This window comes from Xenopus laevis, chromosome 7L, assembly GCF_017654675.1.
Source record: "Xenopus laevis strain J_2021 chromosome 7L, Xenopus_laevis_v10.1, whole genome shotgun sequence".
In the NCBI taxonomy this organism is placed as follows: domain Eukaryota; kingdom Metazoa; phylum Chordata; class Amphibia; order Anura; family Pipidae; genus Xenopus; species Xenopus laevis.
The window spans coordinates 101,155,127-101,177,980 of NC_054383.1; the positions used below are offsets into that span (position 1 = coordinate 101,155,127).

The window sequence follows — 22,854 nt, forward strand, 5'->3', positions numbered from 1 at the left end:
CCCTCATAATTAAGAACAATTACAACATGTTAACAATTCAGATTTCCTGATGCAAAGCACCGGCATATGCCAATGCATTTATGGATTCATTTGTGAACACTCATATTTTACACTGTAACAAGAAAGAAACATAACGTCAAAGTTTTTTTTTACTTGTAACAGTACTAACATTGTGTACTGTATTAAATGCCCGTGTGGGTTGGCGGATATAGGGCAGACAGGCAGAAGTATAAAATACATTTAAACGAACACAAATCAGTTATCCGCAACCATGTACCCCCAAAGAGGAGAAAAGAACAGGGTCAGAGGAAAAAAAAAGAAAAGAAACTACTCTGGCACGACATTTTCACCAACAGGGACATAGGGTTTATCAATTGAGATGGCAAATCTTAGAAAAAGTAAATGGCAGCAACCAGAAGGAAATAAAAAAGAGACTATTACAAAAGGAGTGCTTCTGGATATGGCTGCTACAGGCAAAACAGCCACAAGGGTTAAACGAGGAGATTAACTTGAATTGTTACTTATAAATCTATTTGTATCTATTATGTTCCTGTACCTAATTTGTTGTAGTTGCAATGTTTCATTTATCCCTTCAGTGAACGAGACTAAGACCAGGGAAAGTTTTCACTCAGGGTGAAGTAGTTCCTTTTCCTTTATTATTAGTATTGTTGTTCTTAAACTTTGTACTCTTTTTGATATGTGTAAATGTTTTTAACTTTATTATCACTGGTTTTTAGGCAATATTGTATCTTGCATTAACATGTTGGATTAACTGATAATGTAAAAGAAGAAAGCACTGGACACTTTCACATATATGCGGATCACAGGATGGTTTTATCCACAGTTTTTTATTCATAATGTCTTTTCACAATTTTTTTATTCATAATGCTATCTTTTATCATATTATGTAATACACAAGTGGTTACTAGTAAATTATTGTTTTTGGCAAGCATGTTGTGCTTTGCATCAGGAAATCTGAATTGTTAACATGTTGTAATTGTTCTTAATTATGAGGGCTATTTATGAGGTGAGTGCACGCTACTTTGCATGTCTGACGAAGGGGTCCACCCCTAAAATGTTACATCACAAGACTTGAATTAAACACGCAGGGTTCGCCCCACTTCACCTGCTGTCGAGTGTCTGGTGATTCTTTTGTACTTGTACTAGCAGGACTCCCATCCGGAGCCACATTGATGGAGAGTGGGCTAAGCTGCTGCAAAAAGTGGTGGGGTTTGGCAGCAGTTGGTCGGCTGAGTTTGTTTGTATAGGGAGTGGGGCCAGGTGGGTGTAGATTGCCTAATTTAATAGGGATATTTATCAAATTTCTATCAAATCTATTAGCACCCTTTTAATAACTATGCCAGTGAATATTGAGCGGTTTCCTTTAGAGGAGGTCCACTAATATCAGAAGATTAACATCCTGTACTTATTTGATATTTAGTATTTTTGTCTGGGATGTCGAGCTACAACTCACAAAGGAAAACTTTACCCCCAAAATGAATATTTAAGCAACAGATAGTTTATATCATATTAAGTGGCATATTAAAGAATCTTACCAAACTGGTATACAGTAGAACCCCCATTATACGTTTTTCAGGGGACCAGAAAAAAATTATATAAAATCCAGGAAAATGTAAAATCAGGGAAACGTATTATGCATAAATATAGGTGGGACCACAAAACAACAATGTAAAATGAGGGGAAACTTAAAATCAGGAGGATGTAAAAAGGGGGTTCTACTGTATATATTAAAGTAAATAATTGCCCTTTTACATCTCGTACCTTGCCCCATTTATGATGGTCTCTGTGCTGCCTCAGAGATCACAGACAAGAAATACCCGCAGCTCTAAGTGTAAGAGAAAGAAGTGTGGGAAGCAAAGATGAACTCTGTTTTTTAATTGGCCTCATGTGACCGACATATATGGGTTGTTTGCTTTGTTTGTGTGCAACCGTGAATCTATGATCCCAGGGGGCGGCCCTTATTTTTTTAAAAATGGCAATTTTCTATTTATGGTTACCTGGCAATAACTACTAAAAAAGTATATTTTATGAAATGGTTTATTTACATGAAAAGCAGGTTTTTACATTATGGGCTTGTTTTTATGCATATCTTTTATAGAGAACCTACATTGTCTGGGGGGTATAGTTAGTTAAGTTAGAGTTTCCTAACAGGTATAAAATCCACCTATATGAAACAACCTAATGAGAGTATTGGGCTTCAGCTCTGCCCATTTTATGGACTGACAACTTAATGTTTGCTCACTAAGGTAATCATGTCCGATTACAGACATTTCTGATAACTCTCCAAATGTTTTTATTGTAATAAGTTCATACATATTTAATACCTTAAGATTTATTCTATGACCATTATATTAGTGTTGCGCCATACTTTAGTGCGACATGTATGAAGATTCACCTGCGAGTACTATTTACTCTATTCACCAATGGGCATAGCTACTATCACTGATTTATAACAAAGCAGAATTTTTAATTTTTCCATTTATAAAATACAACCCACCATGAGAGATAGAAAGTAAATATTCCGTTTGTTCAGTTTTGTATCACTTACTTGATCTTCACTTCTGCATGCAGATGTTATTCAAATGTTGTTTGCCTTAAGTCATGATGAATCACCTTGCTGCTTATCACCCCAGTGCACAGCCCCTGAATAAAGGAAAAGTGAAAATATAAATATTTTTCTTGCCTTAATGAATTAGATTTATTCCAGAACATACCAAGGAGTTTCATGAGACATACCTTTATACTCTTGCAGTGAAGCAATCCAGCCCTCTTTCAAGGGTGGATATGTAGCTTTAAAGAGCTGTATTTACTATCCCACTGTAACGCTCCATTGAAATCACAGGTCCTCCATATTGGCATTTTTACAGAGGCATTGGAAATATGCCGTAATAGCCATGTTTTCCATGGCCAGAATGTTTCTAAACCTTCAGTTCATTGGATTCTTTCTGCTTCTAGTTATAAAAAAAAAAAAATAAGTCAATACAATTAAAATGACTATTTTAATTCCCCGACCAACTTGAGTTCTAAAAAAACGATCAACATTTAATATCCCTACACAGAATGATAATTATATAACACTCTCATTCTTTATCTTCTTTAATCCCAATACATTTCTCAAATGGTTATTCACTATTTTTACATTACATAGTTATTAGTTAGCAACTTACCCTACTACTATAAATATAATGTAGTTTGTTACAAAAAAGCTTATTCAGTATTTAATTATATAATCGATTTATCAAACACTTACCTCTTCATCTTTAGATGTAACTGCCACCCCTTTATTTCTTTACGGTTGCATCCCACAACAAAGAAGCAAAAGAATCTCTGTGATCCATTTACTGTTATGAACATTATGGAAAAGCAAACGCAAATTTTGTGGTATGGGAAGTTTAGTGGCAGCTCAGGAGCACACAGAAAAAAAGAAGGGACCAAAAAGTCTAGAGACAACTAATTGGCATGTATTTACAAATCACCCAAAATATGACAAAAATTACCTACTAACTGAATATCTTAACATTATAAATGACACCGTTACTTCCTCTCCGATGGCTCCAACTTTACATAACTCAAGTTGGTTCAAAAAAATAGCATTGTATAAAAAAACATGATAATACAAACTGATTTAAGGCAGTTGGACAAATAACCTTCCAACATGAAAAGCACAGGGTTTTAGGGAACTGGGTAACTGACTGTATTAGGGGAGAAGCTAGGAACTGGAATTGTTAATCAAACCTTAAAGTTAGCAGCTTTTGTCGCTTAGTTGTTCCCAAAAATACAGTTCTACAGTGCTTCCGGTATTTAGTCTGCAATAATGATTATATGCCTCGAGAGACCAACTGCACGTAATCCATCTATGTTGTCCACATTATTAGGGACTGCTAAAAAATTATAACTTTGAAGGTAAAAGGAAAAGGCTATATATTACTGGAAGGGTTGTATATGTTCAGTAACATAGCTAGGCTTCACACATATAAAGTATACTTATGTTATATTACTGATACATCTTGGTTCAAAGATAAACTATTTTATTGTTAGACAAACTGACACCTGAGGCAGGTCTTCAACGGACATTATGGGTACATTATTAAAGATCGTTTGTTTTTCCCAAAAAAAATTAGTTTTCAAGGTAGCTTCCAGTAAAAACTTGAGAAAATTTTGAAAAAAGAAAACTGCACATTTTCTGGTCTCGAAATTTTTCAATCATCTTCATAATCAGTGTTCTCAACTCATACTATAGCTTTGAGAAAGCCTTTGTTTTTCTTTTAAAATAGAAACTTTCTCAGTTAACTGTATTGGTTTTGAGAAGCCATTTAGACATGTCTAAATTCAAACTTACAAGCAGCATACATCAGTCTGCTGACAGCACTCATTACTACAGAAACCAACCCATAAATATAACTAATGAAAATTTTAATTAAATAATTCTGCTCAACCCTTTTAAAGGCTTTACGACTTACCTGTTTTGTTGTGCCATTGCTCCTCAAGATTTGGAGATTCGCTGGCCAGGTGTGGTGACCTGATTCATCTGCTATCTCACTATTTAGACAAGAAAATGTATTTAGATGACTGATTGACCCTTGATTTAAAAAAACTGAACACCCAACTTTTCATGCTCCATAAGTAAGTAAGAAAACAGAGGTGTGTGCATGAATGATTGTTATGTTTGGCTGTTCTTTTTTAAAAACAAATTGTATCAATTCAGGCTTAAGAATTAAATACATATCTCTGAAACAATACCTATATGAATGTATGTTGTATGTAATTTTATTTGTTCACCACTCTAGGGCAAAGCACACAGCAAACAATTAAATTCAGTAGTAACAAACAAGTGGTCACCTGCAAATAAAGTGACAATAAGCTGCCATTATATAGAAATACAATTCACATAAAATATAAAATAAAATTACAATAATGAAATGTCAGTGACAAGGAGCAAAGGTGAGACCCTACCCGTCAGGTGAGATAATTGGTAATGACATTGTTGTATACATGCCTTGGTTTTATTGAATGTGGATTTTTATCCTACAAGTCATTGTGTGAAAAGGTTTCTGTATCCGATTCACAAGCACAAGTCCATATGTGTTTCGGAGATATCATTTAATAAATTAATAAAGGTTTAATTAAGAGTCTTTCTGCTCATACCTCATCAATGACTCCTCGTTTGGATTCAGCTCTCTTGCGTCCTTGTTTACTTCAGTTCCTCTCTTGCTGGTTTCCTGTTTATTTCCAGCACTCTCTGTGCTGGTTTTCCCTTTTTACTTCAGCACAGCTCTGCTGGTTTTCCTTGTTACTCAGCACCTCATGCTGTTTTCCTAGTTTACGTTCAGCACTCTCTTGCTGCGTTTCCTGGTTTACTTCGCACTCTACTTGCTGGTTTTCCTCGTTATATTTCAGCACTCTCTTGGCTGGTTTTCCTGGAAACTCAGCCACTCTCTGCTGTTTCCTCGCTTACTTCAGCACTCTCTTGCTGGGTTTTCGAGTTTCAGGCTGGCAGGTGTCATTGCCTGATATTCCTGCGTTGGCTCCTGTTTAGAGAGATAGAATTTGAGATATGTGAACTGAACCCACTTGAATAAAGAAGAACTGCAACACCCAAACCCCTATTAGCCATAAGCAAATTGCACTTCAGCCAATTCAGAATGGAGGTGGACAGGCTCACCAGCAGATCCGGACTGAGAATTAAAATAAGCCCTGGCATTTCAGGTACAACAAGAGGGCCCAAACAGCCCCCACCAGCACTTAAATAACTGCTTGCTATGGTAACTTATAGCAGCCCCTTGGCATTGCCAGAACCCAACAGATGCTGCCCGGCCTGCTCACCGTGCCCAAAGTTGGTGTTGCCTAACCAAAATGCTCCCCAGATGAATATGGGTTTAATATTCTTTAAATTATATTACACCATATCATTTTTCCTTACTCAATGTCAATATCAGGGTTTTGGAGCCACCTGGCAGATGTTGTGGGCCGGGCTCCAGTTCTTCCTCTGGTTTTTCAATTCCTAAAGGACATAAATTAGGAGTTGATGAACTTCTTATAATGCTAATAGTTCAATATCTAGCAGTTTCTTTGTGTAAAGCACAATTCACTCAACTTCATAAAATCAATCAAGTTTAGTTCTGTTACAACTTTACTACAATTGCATTGCCAACATGTTTGTACATAATTAAGAAGGAACAGAATAATTAGAGCCACACATCTCTGGAGGTAGATATCATTGAAAATTAACACAAATGGGGCTGCTAAGGTATAAGAGGTTATTATCAAGTACCGCTCAGGTTTTTTTATGCATTAATTTTTTACATTTACCCGAAATTGCTTGCGGTAAAAAAGTCAGATTTCCTAATTTTTAAGATTTGTTCTAAATTCTCCTGAAAAACTCTTGTAAACTATTGGGGTATTGCATTCGGAATTTAGTAAATAACCCCCAAAGATTAATAGATCCAAACATAGATGCAATCTATATTTATACACAATTTTGATCATTATTATAGTTAGCTGTTCAAAACCTCATATAAAATGGTACAAGTCTCTGTTCCTATAATAGCAACCATTTGGCCCATCAACTATGCCGGGTCAGCCCCATGCTTTAGACCACTTCTTTCTGCTTCCTGCAGAGTATCAGGTTTATCCTGGTTAGACAATGATATGAGACTGTTAGATTCAGTATGTTCTCTCTAGGAATTTGTGATGTTCCAATGGGGAGCATAGCAACAGCTCTTTGTAAATGTGGTTTAAATTTGGAGCTGCCCACTAGAAAAGGCTTAACTTGCTGGGAGCGGGCAACCCGCAATTTAATCCAGAAAATGAACTTTGTAATGATGACTAATAATAGTAAGCACCATATAAAAACAGTTGATGCCGGAAATAAATGGTTGGGTTTACTTTATGCAATTAAGCCTATCATATGATGCTTAGTTATGAACAAAGCTGTGGCTTGTTTTGAAAAAATATGCTTTTTAATTAGTATAACTAATAGAGTTAAATATGATAATAATAATAATGTCTAAATAATGCTCAACGGTCAGATTAGTAGGATTTTATTTTTGATAAAATATAAATCAATGTTATATTTTTCCTTTTGACAGGAGAGAATGATCGGTTTCAATCAACAAAAGAAAACGGTTTTAACAATAAAGTCCATGCCTTATGAAAATGTGCCATTATGGAAAATGGTATGATTATTCTGTTAGCTGAATTCACTATAAATACATTAAAAGTAAGAAGGTGCCCAGTTTATCAAGTCATGGACATTTTATTCAGAAATGAGAAATAATTGGGAAATGTTGCCAATGTGAATAAATGCTAATCCCAGTTTACCCATGTGTTTTCTTATTGACACCAGTAAAATTGATGTTGGTTGCAGCTTCATCAAAAGGTATAAATCTATAGCAAGGAAATAATCTGGTTTTGATAGTACTAATAGGAAAATTGTGTCACTTCTTTTAATGTTGTCCAATTCTTCATCACTTACCACAACAGATTCTTTGGTTGGATGATTAACTTTTCTTTTCTAAGAAGACAAAAAAGAATTATTACAAAAAAAGAAATGAGCAAATAGGAAAACTATAATTATATAAATGATATAAATCCAACTTCCCTTAGTTAATAGAAAACACATAAATGTATTTGATTGTAATAAAAGCACATATTAAATACAATTTCAGTTTTTGGATTTGGTGAAGCTGAATTCAAATCACAAGATATTGGGAGTTATCAGCAATCTAAATATGGTAATAAGGATTTGATTATTGGGTCAGTAATCTGTAGTGACTGATTTGGTATTAAATGACTAGGGATGGGCGAATTTGACCCGTTTAGTTTCGCCAAAAATTTGCCGCCGGCGAAATATCACGACTCCCATTAAAGTCTATGGGCGTCATTTGTTTTTTTCCCCATGCAAGTCTATGGGCGTAATTTCCGTGGCGAAACAAGGCGAAAAAATTCGCCCATCCCCGTAAATGACATAGTTGGTGCAAACACAAGTAGAACGTATTGTATCCCCTATACTAAAGCCAAATCATATAACAAAAATGAATGGAAACAGCACTAGTGACTGTAGCACAATACAGATATATTGAGGAGCAGTCAGTCTGTCTCTATCTCATCATCATGTTATTAGTAGTGATGGGCGAATTTATTTGCCAGGCACGAATTTGAGGCGAATTTGCGCTATTCGCCGCCAGTGAATAATTGAAAAATGCAAAACGCCCGCAAAAAATTCCGGCAAGCTTCCCGTCGGGAAAAACGGATCGCCGGCGTCAAAAAAGACGCCTGGATGCCTGTTTTCGCCAATTTTTCGCCGTTTCGCAAATTTTCCCGGCGACCAGCGAAACGGCCGCAAAATACGCTCATCACTAGTGTATAGTATTAGCAACTGTCACAAACAGAACAATGTTCAGAGATAATCCGAGTAACAGAGTTTGAGGACAAGTTTCTCCCCCCATGAAGTTATTCACTAAATGAATTATGTCATGTTATAGTAGAATAAAAACAACGTCCTTACCCTTGCGAAACAAGAAACATTTGAACAATGTTGTTCCACCATTTTGATGTTTAGTTTGTTTTTTTTGTTAGATGTTAGATTTTTTTTGTTGTTTTGATACGATAAAATATTCTTCTGTGGAGAGAAAAAAAGAAAAACCATTTAGTAAAGAAACAGTTTAGTAATCCCAATACTTTGTTCTATGTAATATCCCCGATATATATATATATATTATGGAGGCCCAAACAGCCCCCCACCCTCCACACTAAGTGGTATATATAATCAAATGCCCTTGTGGTTTATTGTACTCTGTGGCAAGACGGTGAGGCAGCTAAAGGAAAGGATAGGCATCGCGAGCGGAAGTATCTAGGGGCAGCGTTAGACCCAGAGGAGAGTCAAAAATAAGAATAAAGACGACCTGAAACAGGACAAAGCCAACAGCCGGTGGCCAAGCATTGGGCGGAGGCCAAACATAGTGCCTCCTCCTTAAGATACCTGCCGATAGAGCAGCATACAAAATGCATCCAGGAGGTGGTGATGTAGGAAAAGCGCTTTTGAAAGGGAAGCCTTTTGGATTTATGAACTCAATTGCGTCTCACAAAAGGTATGAATGGGCAGATCAAGTTGTAAGTTGCTAGAGTTGATCTAAATGGATAAATAGAGTTTGGTAGTTCCTTTACAAACTTTCTATTTATTCTGTGGCTTTTACAGTGAAAGGAAATGTTGTATAAATTATGGATACAATTTAGCTACAACTTTGTTTCTCTTTTCCTTTTAGGACACTTTAGTAACATATGGATTTTAATTGAGCACTGTAACACGAGCTTATGAAACACACCGGTGACATCTTGTGGACAAAATTAATTTTACAAGTACACAAAACTTATACACTGTTTGATATCACAAAATGTTTTGTAAATTTTTTTACACGTTTTTTTACACTAATTTATGATATTTATGGTATTTATGATGTATATGCGATGAGTGTTCATGATGATAACACTATCTGGGTAGTGATGGGCGAATTTATTCGCCAGGCGCGAATTCGCGGTGAATTTGCGTGATTTGCCGGCAGCGAATAAATTTGCGAAACGCCCGCGAAAATTCGCAGCAAAAATTCGGCGGCGTCAAAAACATTTCCGAAAAAAGCGGACGCTGGCGTAAAAAACGAGACGCCGGCGCAGTTTCGCAAATTTTTCGCAGTTTCGCACGAAATTCGCACATTTTTCGGCAAAGCTAAACGGCGCAAATTCGCCCATCGCTATATCTGGGTAAAAAATATTTTTATGTCACAATATATGAGATGTAGACAAATACAAGATTCCTCTGCACTCAACCCATTATCAATATATTTAAGACAGCGACATTTTGTGCATACTGCTACTGAAAAATGCCCTTACCCTTTAAACAAAACAGGGATTGTTTGTCCATATATTGCAATATATTTAAGCTGGCCAACTACGTCAAAGTCATCCCATATCTGGCCAGTCCTATGCTAAATTTTCATCTGATTCATTTAGAATTCTATGGTTTAATTATACATTTTATAAAAGGGACGAATACGTTTTACCTGCAACTTACTAGCTGCTTTCAAAGTAAAACTCCCAAACTTGGCTGCCCTTTTATTAGACACCAGTGGGATCACCTGACTATAGTTGGAGGGGTTATAAAATTTGTTATAAAATGTATAATTAAACCATAGAATTCTTAATGAATCAGATGAAAATTTAGCATAGGACTGGCCAGATATGGGATGACTTGACGTAGTTGGCCAGCTTAAATATATTGCAATATAGTGGACAAACAATCCCTGTTTTGTTTTAAAGGGTAAGGCATTTTTCAGTAGCAGTATGCACCAAAAATGTCGGCTGTCTTAAATATATTGATAATGGGTTGAGTGCAGAGGAATCTTGTATTTGTCTATATGTATTTTGTGGTCACACCCCTCATTGCACCCCCGCCTAATGATTTTAAAAACTAGTGGTGAGCACAACTTTCCCCGTTTGTTACATGTGAAGATGGTCACAAGGGTTAAATCACTTCATTAACAGGTTTTGGATAACAAGCACCCATTGGAGAATTTGAATGTGTTAGACTATTAAAGATTGGTCAATGTATTTTTTGTATCATCCTTGAGAAAGGTTCCTAACAAGGACGTTGGAATAATGGTACAACGGAATAAATGATTGAGAATTTTTACATGGGAGTGCCGGTTTCTTGAATTGAAGGTTATATACATTTTAACCATGCACCACGGCTAAATAGGCCGTTAATAGAGTTTGCCTTGGAGTGAGGATACTCACTGGACTGTGATATATATATATATATATATACTGTATGTATATATGTGTGTGTGAGTGTGTGCGTATATATACATTTACAGCTATGGGATCCATTACCAAGAAACCTGTTTTTTGAGAAAGCTCCATAATACAGGAAGGCTATCACCCCACAGACTCCATTTTAGTCAATGAATTAAAATCTCTACCATATTCATGATACCCACTAGTGGTCTCAAAGCTCAAACTGTACCAGTAAAACGGTTATTTTTAATAAAGTTTTCTCCCCAAATATACAGAGATCTACTCACCTCAGTCTCTTGATCAAGAATGAGAAATCTCTGGGCTGCAGCTGTACACCTTGACTTTGTCCATTATGACATCATAATGACAACTGTTTGTTTGAACAGCTGTGAGATTCAGAGCATTGTGACATCACGCATGCAGCCCAGGCAGGGCAGTTATAACAGCAAGTTAAATCATGGTTGCTGAGTTCAGTTAAATTCAATTAAGTTGAAGAATAAAGTGCAGTGGGTTTTGTTGCCATGATGAGAGCCTGTTTATTCAGTAGCCATTCTCAATATAGGGAATGATACCATTACAACATGTATATTATTGTGTATTATTTGTATAAGAAATGGTACAATTAATATATTACAAAGACTGGCCCCATTATTATATATAATGAGTATAGGGAACGCAGTGTTGTCTTGTACCTGAAATTGCAAAACAGTCCTGTGCTTTTTTTTAGTGTTTAAATGTATTTTATTGAACTGGGGCAGCATAGCGCATCTTGACACAACTGGATATCAGTGCAAAGAGCTTTTTGGCCTTAGATTTAATCATGTTAATAAATTCATGTTATGTATTTAGCAAACAAAAGTCTAAATTTTATTTTTCATACTATGCTTTCATTTAAATGCACTTCTTTCATTTAAATGCACATGACAAGGTTGTTCCTTTTATGTATTTTGCCACACTACCATAACTACAACCTTATTTTAACAGTGTCAGCTGGAATGGTATTTAAATACAGGGTCTGACTGTTTCTTTTTATGCACATGAGCAGGTTTTTTAACATGCGTTTTTTTGCTGATGATCCAGAGAGCCGGTCTGGGCCGACGGGGCCGACAAGAACCGGGGTCCGTCGGGTTTTTTCTCCGTGTCCCAGGCCGACCCTGTTCAATTTATTAATTGTTTTTTTTTTTTTAAATTATTCAAAATATTTAAATATTTATTTATAAAAATTATTAATTTCTGTCTACTATGGAAACATTAGGGATGCACCGAATCTAGGGTTCGGCCTTTTTCAGCAGGATTTGGATTCAGCCGAATCCTTCTGCCAGGCCGAACCGAATCTAAATTTGCGTATGCAAATTAGGGAATGGGAAGGAATCGTGTGACTTTTTGTCACAAAACAAGGAAGTAAAAAATGTTTTCCCCTTCCCATCCCGAATTTGTAGATGCAATTAGGATTCGGATCGGTATTCCGGCCAAAGCTTTCTTGAAGGATTCGGGGGTTCGGCCGAATCCAAAATAATGGATTCGGTGCATCCCTAATTTAAAGTAGTTTGTCGAATTACGAATTGTACCTTGATCATTGTCACTAGTTGATCTAGTGCCAAGTGCTCAATTACAGCTGGGAGTTTCTGAAAGGGAAATAACACAAAAAATGGTGCTTTATTATGAAATAATATTTGTATGTATTATAAAAATAAACAACATTTCAATTCCCTGACATTCATTTTTGCAGTATGAGACAGATCTGCTGTCGTGTGTCAAAAATACAGGAAGAGTCCCGAAAATTATGCCTCAGCCGACCGAGTGGTTTTATACTGGTCATGAAACTTTGAGCTGTCTTTTAAAAGAAAGGTGCCTTGGTGGTGATACATTGTTTATATAGGGAATCATCTACTCCCCTATTGTAAAAAGGGATATGTCACCAAGAAAGATCAATGACCATATAACGGCACAGGGCTGAAGGCCGAGGTCTTCCTTTTGTGCTGGGTGCCATTGGCATGCTGTAGGTGACACAGGTGACAAAATGCAGGGTCACCTACCATTCCAATAGGTACTGGGCTTTAATAATATTTATAAGCAGTTACACAAGACAGTAACTGCTTGGGAGTATTTTATGAATTCCTATCCCACATCAATTGAGTCTGAAGTCTGGCCTTGAATACATACTGAAATAGCACACTATATTTATTGTTTTAATTTTATCAAATGCACATTGACAAGATTTTTACCTTTTAATTCAGAGGCAAATTTTTCCAGTTGCTCTTGAACGGAGCACATATGGCTGATAGTTGACCATGGAAAAAAATGAATTTTCAAAAGCTCATCAAAAGTTCTCAGAATAGAGAAGTGAGAGGCTACGGTGAATGGAGAATAGCCAGGAGCAAAGTGCAAAGGGAAAAGTCACTTTGATCAAATCAATGGCACTCTAAGATAATTTAAAGGGGTGGTTCACCTTTAATGTAACTTTTATTATGTTATAGAACAGCCAATTTGAATTAACTTTTTAATTGGTTTTTATTAATTTTTTTACAGTTATTTGCCTTTTTCTTTAGACACTTTGCAGCTTTCAAATGGGCGTCGCTGACCTCTTCTAAAAAGCAAAAGCTCTGTAAAGCTACAAATGTATTGTTATTGCTACTTTTTATTACTAATTCTTCAAGCCAGGCCTCTACTATTCATATTCTAGCCTCCTATTCAAATCAATGCATGGTTGCCAGGGTAATTTGAACCCTAGTTACCAGATTGCTTAAAATGCAAATTGAAGAGCTGTTGAATAAAAAGCTAAATAACTCAAAAACCACAAATAATAAAAAATTTAAACATATGGCAAATTGTCTCAGAATATCACAACCCCTTTAATTACATTCTCCTTTTTGTGTTTCTTTTTCAAATATCTAAAATGAATCTATCCGTGAAGTTTTTTGTGTTACCTATATGCTGTTAGAGATATTTTACGTATAGTTACTGTACCAGAAGCTGTGCCAGGAGGAGCCCGCAGAGCCTGTACTTACCGCTTGCCTCAGAGCAGGCAGTAGGCTGCTCCTCCTCGCGCTTCTTAATTTTCACGTCTGAATGACACACAAGTTAGGAGGTGAGTGTAAGCCTACATGCCACCCCTGCCCTTCCATCTTATATAAAGTGCTGCCCAATGCAGGCAACCCTATATCGAAGGGGAAAGCCATCGGTTTCTGGACTTGGAAATGCAAAACGCAGTGAGCATAGTCCAAAACCGAGGCTTATCACTTCGAAACAAGAAGACTTTTGAATCTGCTCTGAATACAGCAGACCTATCAGTTAAAGGAGAATGAAAGGTAAAAACTAAGTAAGCTTTATCAGAAAGGTCTATATAAATACACTAGCAAACTCTTAAAGTAATGCTGCTCTGAGTCCTCTGTCAAAAGAAACACTGCATTTCTTTCCTTATATCGTGTTTACATGGGCTTCTGTATCAGACTTCCTGTTTTCAACTTAAACCTCCAGGGCTTGAGCTTGAGCATGCTCAGTTTGCTCCTCTCCCCCTCCCTCCCTGCTGTAATCTGAACTCAGAGCAAGCAGGGAGAGACTCAGGCAGGAAGTGATGTCACACCAAGCTAATTTGGCAGCTGCTATCCTAGAGAACAGAGTGTCTAGAGCTGTTTACTCAGGTATGGAAAATCATTCTAAAGAATAAAAATGGTGTTCTAGCTTGCACTGTTGTGGCTAATCTATTGGTAATAAACTGCCTTTGTAGCTTTCCTTCTCCTTTAATCCATGTGGCTATGCAGTACTGCGCGCACACAAACACAAACACACACACTCCTGAATGAATGTTTTAAAGTCGGTTACATTCAGAATTTGATTATGAGCCAAGTATCAAAATAACGTAAGAAACATGTACAGAACAATCAATATTTATTTTGGTCACAAAGCGTGTTGTCAACATAAATTACATGTGCCCTTTGGGCCTCTACAAGAAATGAAATGTACCAGAAATGCAGGACAAGCCCAAATCACTAGTACAGTCTTTAACAAAAAACACCCTTATATACCAATTACAAGTTACCTGACTTATTTGTCAGTACACAGGACGGATCCTTAACAGATTTTGTGCATATTTATAATTCTGATCAGCAAATAAACTCAACATTAAAGATTTGTTATAAATCTTTCTAATCGCTTCCCTTATATTCCAGTGTATCTCAAGACTGGGAAACGAGTCCCCCATTCTGTTTGCATTAATCAGAATATTCTAATTGTGTAAGTAGATAATAGAATACAGTTTATATTATTACAGAAAGCAAAACTGGAGGCCTAAGTTGAAAAGGACCTGTATATAAACTGGTTTATGAACCAAGCATGTAAATAAATGTGTGTAAAATATCCCATTAAAAAGAAAAATGGAAATATGAATGGAATATGAATGTCATTTCATTAGGTAAGGACCCTACCTATTGTGCCCCTACCTGTTTCCAAACGACAGAGGAATACAGCAGGGGTTGTTGGCTCCATCTTGCATCACTCAATCTTCTCTTCAAATAATTGCCTACACCCTCAACCCCTGCTGTGCTACTCTGCTATTTGGGAACAGGTAGAGCAAACAGGACTGTACTGGAGACAGCAGTGACGTTTGGGAGGGGTCTTAACTTAAAGGTGAATTATCTTTAAATCATATTTTAGTATTGTATAGAATGGCGAATTCTAAGCAACATTTGAATTGGCCTTCATTTTTTCTGGGTTATTTTTCTGTATTTTTTTGATTATGGCCTCTTCCTCTAACTCTTTACAATTTTCAAAATGGGGGTCACTGACCCCATGTAAAAATCAAATGCTCTGTAAGGCTACACATTTATTGTCATTGCTACTTTTATTACTCATCTTTCTATGGCAGGCCTTCTCCAATTCATACTGCAGTCTCATGTTCAAATCAATGAATGGTTGTTAGGGTAATTGAGACAATAGCAACCAGATTGCTGAAACAGAAAAGTAGAGAACTGCTGAATAAAAAGCTAAATAACTTAAAAATTATAAACATAATAAAAAAAAAAGTAAACCAAGAGTAAATTGTATCAGAATATCATCATACTAAAAGTAAATTTAAAGGTGAACAACCCCTTTAAGTAATTGATTTTTGTCAGGGCCAGTGACATACAAATGATTTTCAGGCACTTTCAAAACTATTACAAATTAACACATTAATTTCTGGCGTTATAATATTTGACATTTTAGATATTAAGAACTGTCTTGAGTTCCTGGATTTTGTCATTGCCATTTTTTTTTTAGAAGTGTACGATTTCTTTTAGAAATGCTGAAGTTTTGGGAAATTCAAATTTTATCTCTTATTCCTTGCTTAACAGTTTGTATATCTTTGGTTATGATACAAGTAAGAATAATTGCACTTATATTTTCTGGTGTTTTATAAACATATTCAGAAGAAAAGAGATTCTATACAAACATTGTCCATGCAGCTGCTACGTTACTTGTGAGTCCAGGGGAACGTGAGAGTTCATGTTTGATGCACTAATAAACCGTTTAGATGCAACCTCATTTGGCACCAGTGTTTCTACAGTGCTGTCTTAAAATTTAATTTTACATCTATGCCTTACCGTTTTATTTGGTGTCAGTTCAGAATAAAGCTTTTTAAAATTCAAATTATTTAATAAAAACAATTTACACAAGCAATCGAAGGAGAGAAAAAAAGCTGCACTAAGATATGTTTAGGATCTACTGCATATGAACCACTTGTAGAAGATCTAGATGTATCCTATTAAATGTAAATTACTATACATCAAAATACCACGAATCCATTCCCAGCTCCAGAAACTTTTTTTTGATTTGTACAACTTACATTTACAGCTAAATACCTTGTGGAAACAAACCATTGCAAGTTGTCAGGTTTAGCTAGGGAGTGTATTGAGTCTAAGGAGGGGGGGGGGTGGAATAGGCTTAAACAGCCTACTTAATTTTGAGTTTAATATAAAATATTACGTTAATAAAGACTCTAATGAATCAACATTGTTCTTCATGTCTGAAATTAAAACATTTAGATTGGGACAAATATTTATACTTCTGGATTCCCCCGGACACACACATTCAAGCTTGGCTCTGCAGAATCCTAGAACAGAAAAAGAAAATGATCATTTTAATTGCCTTAATATGTTTGATGTATGGTTTAACACAATTACACAAGCACTTTCACACCAATTAAGTTAACCAGGCACTAGATGATTTGCTTTGATTGGTTAGGTTGCCAAACAAGTGGGTGTTTGTGTTGGATCAACCTAATTTGGCCTACTAATTGGGAGGCCAAATCAATCAAACATCTTACCTCTGGGCCCTTAGTCAGATCACAATAAGGGTCCTGGGCAGATCGGTTATGGCCCATACATAGGTCAATAAGCTACCAACTCAATCTGGAGTGGCCAGGTCGTCAGCCAATGGCCAGCTTGATTTCATATCTGGTGAATACATCTGATACATACAAAGTACAGTAATGCTGCCTTTCTTGCTACAGGCCAGCAAATCCAGACTGGGATTCAGAACAGGCCCTGGAATTCCCAGTACAGAGAAGCCCATACAGCATCCCACCTGCACCTGTCTCCAGCATCTTACAGCAGCCTGCCAGAACTCACAGATTGGAAGTCTGGCCCTGCAGTCCAGTATATACATCAATTAAATCTCAGCTCAAGCCTCAAGGTAGGTGAACAAGAATAGTCCACCTGTTTCCCCTGTCCTTCTCAAAATTAATATATGCAAATCCAAAAAAAAAAAAAAAAAAAATATATATATATATATATATATATATATATATATATATATATATATATATATATATATATATATATATATATATATATATATATATATATATATATATATATATATATATATATATATATATATATATATAGAAAAAATGGGCACTTCATGTATTCATTTTTACTTTTTTAAGGAGTGTTTTTTTGGATTCATTTATAGCAAATATGGAGGCTTTCAAGTAGCCCCCTGCAGCAAGGACCCCCCTCCTTTTGAACTTAGTGCTTTGTGTGTCATCCTAACACATGTGTACTGCAAATTAATACTGTATATGTATCAGGAGCACAGTGTTTTTCACATCTTTGTTTGTGACCTATAAATAAAAATGTGTGGCCCAATGCACCACTGTGATCACGTCAAATGCTCTGGACTCCTGCAGTCACTTTCCACTCATTTCAGGTGTGTTTCAGGTTGATCCCAACCAACACACCAGTGGCAGCTATAGGAAACACCTTTCCCATTTACATGAATAAGAAGTGCCTGCAGTGCCAGCTGCCCAACAAAAATATGTAACAAAACCCATACCTTTTTTAAATATTTCCTTCATTAACCAAGACCGTCAGCATAGTCATGCATCATCATCTTCCTCCTCTTCCTTTGCTCTAAAATGCAGGTTTCTGAACTCTCTTCTGGCTCATCGAAGCACAACAAGGCACAGCAGGTGGCAGAGTCCTAACAGAAACCACAAACATTTTTAATCATATGAATGTGCATCGAAATGTGAAAAGAAATAGTGACTACTGGCAAAAATAATATATAATAATAGATTATTGCATTTAATGGATATGGAATCCAAGTAGGCCCTTGGCATCTGTACGAATTTTAAAAACTTCACAAGGACATGGCAAAATGGATCCAGTCATGCAGTGTTCTTTCAAGTCCAATTTTTGGCCAGGCTCATCTTGTAGCTTTTTTTATTGGCTCGTGCCAACCCCAACCTCACTTGCCATCATAGAACACAATTTACAGAAGCCGCTAGGACTGCATGCTACTTTTAGTATGATATAGAGAGTGATATTCTGAGAATTTGGTTTTGTTTTTTATTATTTGTGGTTTTTGAGTTATTTAGCTTTTATTCAGCAGCTTTCCTGGTTGCTAGGGTTATGCTAGGGTCCAAATAACCTTAGCAACAATGCATTGATTTGAATAAGAGACTGGAATATGAACAGGAGAGGCCTGAATAGATAGAATAATAATAAAAATCCATATACCCTGTTCTCTATGAGGGGCTGCTATATTTGTGCAGTAGGAGTCCGTTAGCATTAGAAACTGACAGGGTTAAAGGACATGTCAACCATTTTTTATACTTTTTGTATGAATGCAAACGTTACCTCTTGCCCAACCCCGGAACCGCCTATTTGTTAGCGGCACGGAAATCTCTCCTGTTCCCTTGCACCATCGGCGTTTCTATCTTCCATAGATCTAGCCTTTTACCCGCGGCCATTTTGTCCATGGCCCTTATTCACTCCTTGATTTAATTGCGCATGGCGGACATTGCGTTTTCTTTCACCAATATATGTTTTATCCCCTGAAGATCAGGTGGATCTTTTATCCCTCTGAAGCAGTGAAGTAGTTAAAGACTTTGGGCTCTCTTCCAAGCCTCCCTGCAGTCAGCAGCAGAAATATGAGCAAGGAGCTGGGGGAACAGAGTTAACGCTGACAATTCTAAAGTTGCCATAGCAACCACCAATGCTATTGCGAGATTGGTGGATAGCATGGATAGGCGTCTCATCAGAGCTCAGTGTTGCTCCGCGGCACAAAGTTTTTTTCCGACGCTGATTCCCCTGCACTGCGCATGTGCTAGATTGTGAATGAGGAACTGCGCATGTTCAGAATGCCAAGCAAGAGCGCTGATTCTTAAGGAAGGGGGGAGAGTGGCAGATCGTGGAGGAAACCTGCAGGACACTTAAATCAACAAAGCTCCTTTGTTGTTAACGTAAAAAGGACTGGAATGCTAGGTATGTGACTAATTCAATTAGGCTTTTTACTGAATAAAATCTTGTTTTAAGGGTTGACATGTCCTTTAAGAAGGGACAGTCAGGTTGCCAAAACAGTCAGGTTTAGAAACTTCAAGTGACAATTAAGCAGAACTATCAGCAAAAAATGATCAACGTGACCTATAGGTAACTATTAATGTAGAACATTTTTAGTGGCAGTATCACTTTATTCAAGCCAGTTGGAGTGGACAACTTTGCACGTGCACCTGCTACTTGAGAGTTCTAAAGGTCTGGGTGAGTACCGACCAATTTTCCTACACTCCACTATCCATTTGCAATTCCAGCATTTCTATTATGTGCTTCTCTTACATCATTTTTCATCCCAGATATCCTTTCCTTCATGTATTTTTACATTTTCCCCCATATTTCTATACCTCTTACCTCTTCCTGTGGTTCACCTTGTGATTCTCTAAATCCCCAGCTTCTGCAGCCTCCTTTTGTTTTAATCATTTTGCTTTTCTTCCCATTTATACATTCTGCTACTCCCCATAGTCTCACTTCTGTCCCTATATACTTCTTATTACTATCTTCTGGTTTCTTTTTGCAGTGCCACTGATTATCTTGTTGTTCACCTTGAAGCTAACTTTTAGTATGCTATAGGATGGACAATTGGACAACACAATTTGTCTTTATTATTTATTTCTGATAGTTTTTTAATTATTTGCCTTTTTCTTCTGACTCTTTCCAGCTTTCAAATGTGGGGACATTGACCCCATCCCATCTACACATTTATTGCTATTGCTACTTTTTATTCCTCATCTTTCTGTTCAGACCTCTATTCATATTCCAGTCTCTTATACAAATCAATGCATGGTTGCAACCAGATTGCTGAAATTGCAAACAGGAGAGCTGCTAAATAACTCCAAAGAAACCCACAAATAATAAAACATGAAAACCAATTGCAAATTGTCTCAGAATATCACTCTCTACATCATGCTAAAAGTTAACTCAAAGGTGAACGACCCCTTTAAAGCATCAGCACTACGCCATATTTGCAGGTGAGCTTCTTTCTGGATAAGATGTGCAAGTGTGTGCGTTTATCAAGTGTGTCAGTCTGTGTGTTTATGTAGAACTGCACATGTATGACCCTGTCAATTAGCTTGGTGGTTCATAGGACATTTGATAATGCTCAGAACCTCCACAGATAACTACACAAGTGTGCTAATGCAATATTAATATATATTAGGATGGATGATAAAATTATGTTTGATAGACATCAAGGAAAACTCACCTGCATTAGATCTGCATTTTCAAAAAAGAGCCCCAGAGGCATCGGTTGATTGCTGTCTTCATCTACAAATGGACTGCCATTCAGATAAACCTCTCTTACTTTAGAGGGCTCAGAGGACGTTTTGTGACTAAACCCTACTCCATCCTCACGGTCATCTGTTAAGCCATTACGTGAAACCTCATTCAAATCAGAAAAGGGGGATGCAGAAGGACATGTATTAACGTTTCCAGCATTGCTTTCATTAGACGCTGTGTTGTCGGTTTTGTTTATGAATTCCTGTTCATCAGATTCCATCAGACCCTTTTCATCATTTTCCAACTTCTTTGGAGACTTTTTGTCTGTGTTTTTGCTAGAAACTGCCTGCAAAGAAAAAGGGTGGAAATTTAGAGTTAGTCATATGCATATGTGTAGGTACATACACACACACAGTTAAAGAGAATGGAGGTCATTTACACAGGTGCAAAATTGTATACATTTACATGTTAGTCACAAAGTTACTTGCACTAATACATGTTTCGGTTCAACCTGCAATCAAGTGCATGCAAATCTAACATACCAGGTAATTAATTAAACATAATCTGTTAGTAATACCACTCCATTTGATAACTGCCCTGCAACCAATATTCACAATTACATCTGGCCTTTTCTGCTGTAAGGATCAGATGATATTCATTTTTATAGAACCAACTTTAGTGAATGGAGGAAATAATTAATCAGGTTCAAACCTGAGGCAAGACCAGGAGGTTAAGAACTTTGCAATCCCCACAGCACCCAGTGTATCCATTGTTATTCTACTACAGCTATAGGGTGACATGAGCATCACTGTAATGAATAATTCATCAGAATTTGAGCATAGATGTCTAAGAGGTACTTTTATATCAGTGTGTAAAATAGAACACAAAATAAAAACACTAGCGCTGAAAATGATGCCATTTCATTTTACCTCTCAACACACCTGTCATAACAGGACAAATTCCAGGGGGAAAAGAATTTATGGTATAGGTATGGGACCTATTATCCAGAATACTAAGGATATGGGGTTTTCTGGATAACAGATCTTTCCGTAATTTGGAACTTTATACCTTAAGTCTACTATAAAATCATGTAAACATTGAATAAACCCAATAGGTTGATTTTTTGCTTCCAATAAGGATCTTCGTCTTGGATCAAGTACAAGGTATCTGTATTAATTATTACAGAGAAAAAGGAAAATCAATTTTTAAAAACTTGGATTATTTGATAAAATGGAGTCTATGGGAGAACCAGCGCTTTTTTTCGTAATTAGGAAGGCAATCTGGATACATGGGTTTTTGTGATAACGAATCCTATACCGCTATCTAAAAAGCAAGTGTAAAAGAATTATATGAAAAGCTGCACTGCTAAGCTTTTTTTTTCAGTCTGGCAAAAATAAATAACGTTTCACATTAGAATTCTATCCTCTGCTAATACATTCATATAACTCATTACATAGATTGATAAATATCATGTGATTTTACACTGAGTATGATGGCATTAAAGTGGTGATGGCTGAATGTTTTTTCACCTTTATACATATGCCCCAAAGTGTTTCCAACATTTATGTATCAACATTCATTAGGGGAGGGTGAAAGGAAGGAAAATAGGTGTTTCTGAGTTTCAATATTTTTTGAGGAAAAGCTGGAGAACTGTCCCCTGTGAAGTATTTTTCTCCAGAATACGTGCAACGTTTCGGGGTGACCCCCCTTTAATCAAGCATACATACCTGGACCATAGTGCAAACAATATAAAGAGGTGGGAATCTTTTTTCACAGAAATTTTTGCTGTTTTAAACAACATGGTTTTTTATGTATATTGTGTGATGTTTTTTTAAAGTTTTTTTAAACACTTTGTCCACATGCTATAAGGTCGAGAGCTTTTGGCCTTTCAACTGAATGTGGTAATTGTGTATGCTAATTAATTTAATTGGTCAGCTCTTTATATTGTTTGCACTATGGTCAGTATGTATGCTTGAAAGGGGGGTCCCCCGAAACGTGCACGTCTGCACAAGAA

General features: G+C 36.6%; 2 protein-coding genes across 2 annotated transcripts in view; both read right to left on the reverse strand.

Moving 5' to 3' along the window:
• Positions 1-22,854, reverse strand: part of LOC121395484 (traf2 and NCK-interacting protein kinase-like) — a 54,549-nt gene that overhangs the window by 22,370 nt on the left and 9,325 nt on the right. The gene's annotated exons all lie outside the window — the stretch shown is intronic.
• LOC121395584 (UPF0688 protein C1orf174 homolog) overlaps positions 14,681-22,854 on the reverse strand; it is a 66,187-nt gene continuing 58,013 nt past the window's right edge. Inside the window, exon 4 of the mRNA XM_041569396.1 lies at positions 14,681-16,897. The gene's annotated coding sequence lies outside the window, so the exon portion shown is untranslated. The remainder of the gene's footprint in view (positions 16,898-22,854) is intronic.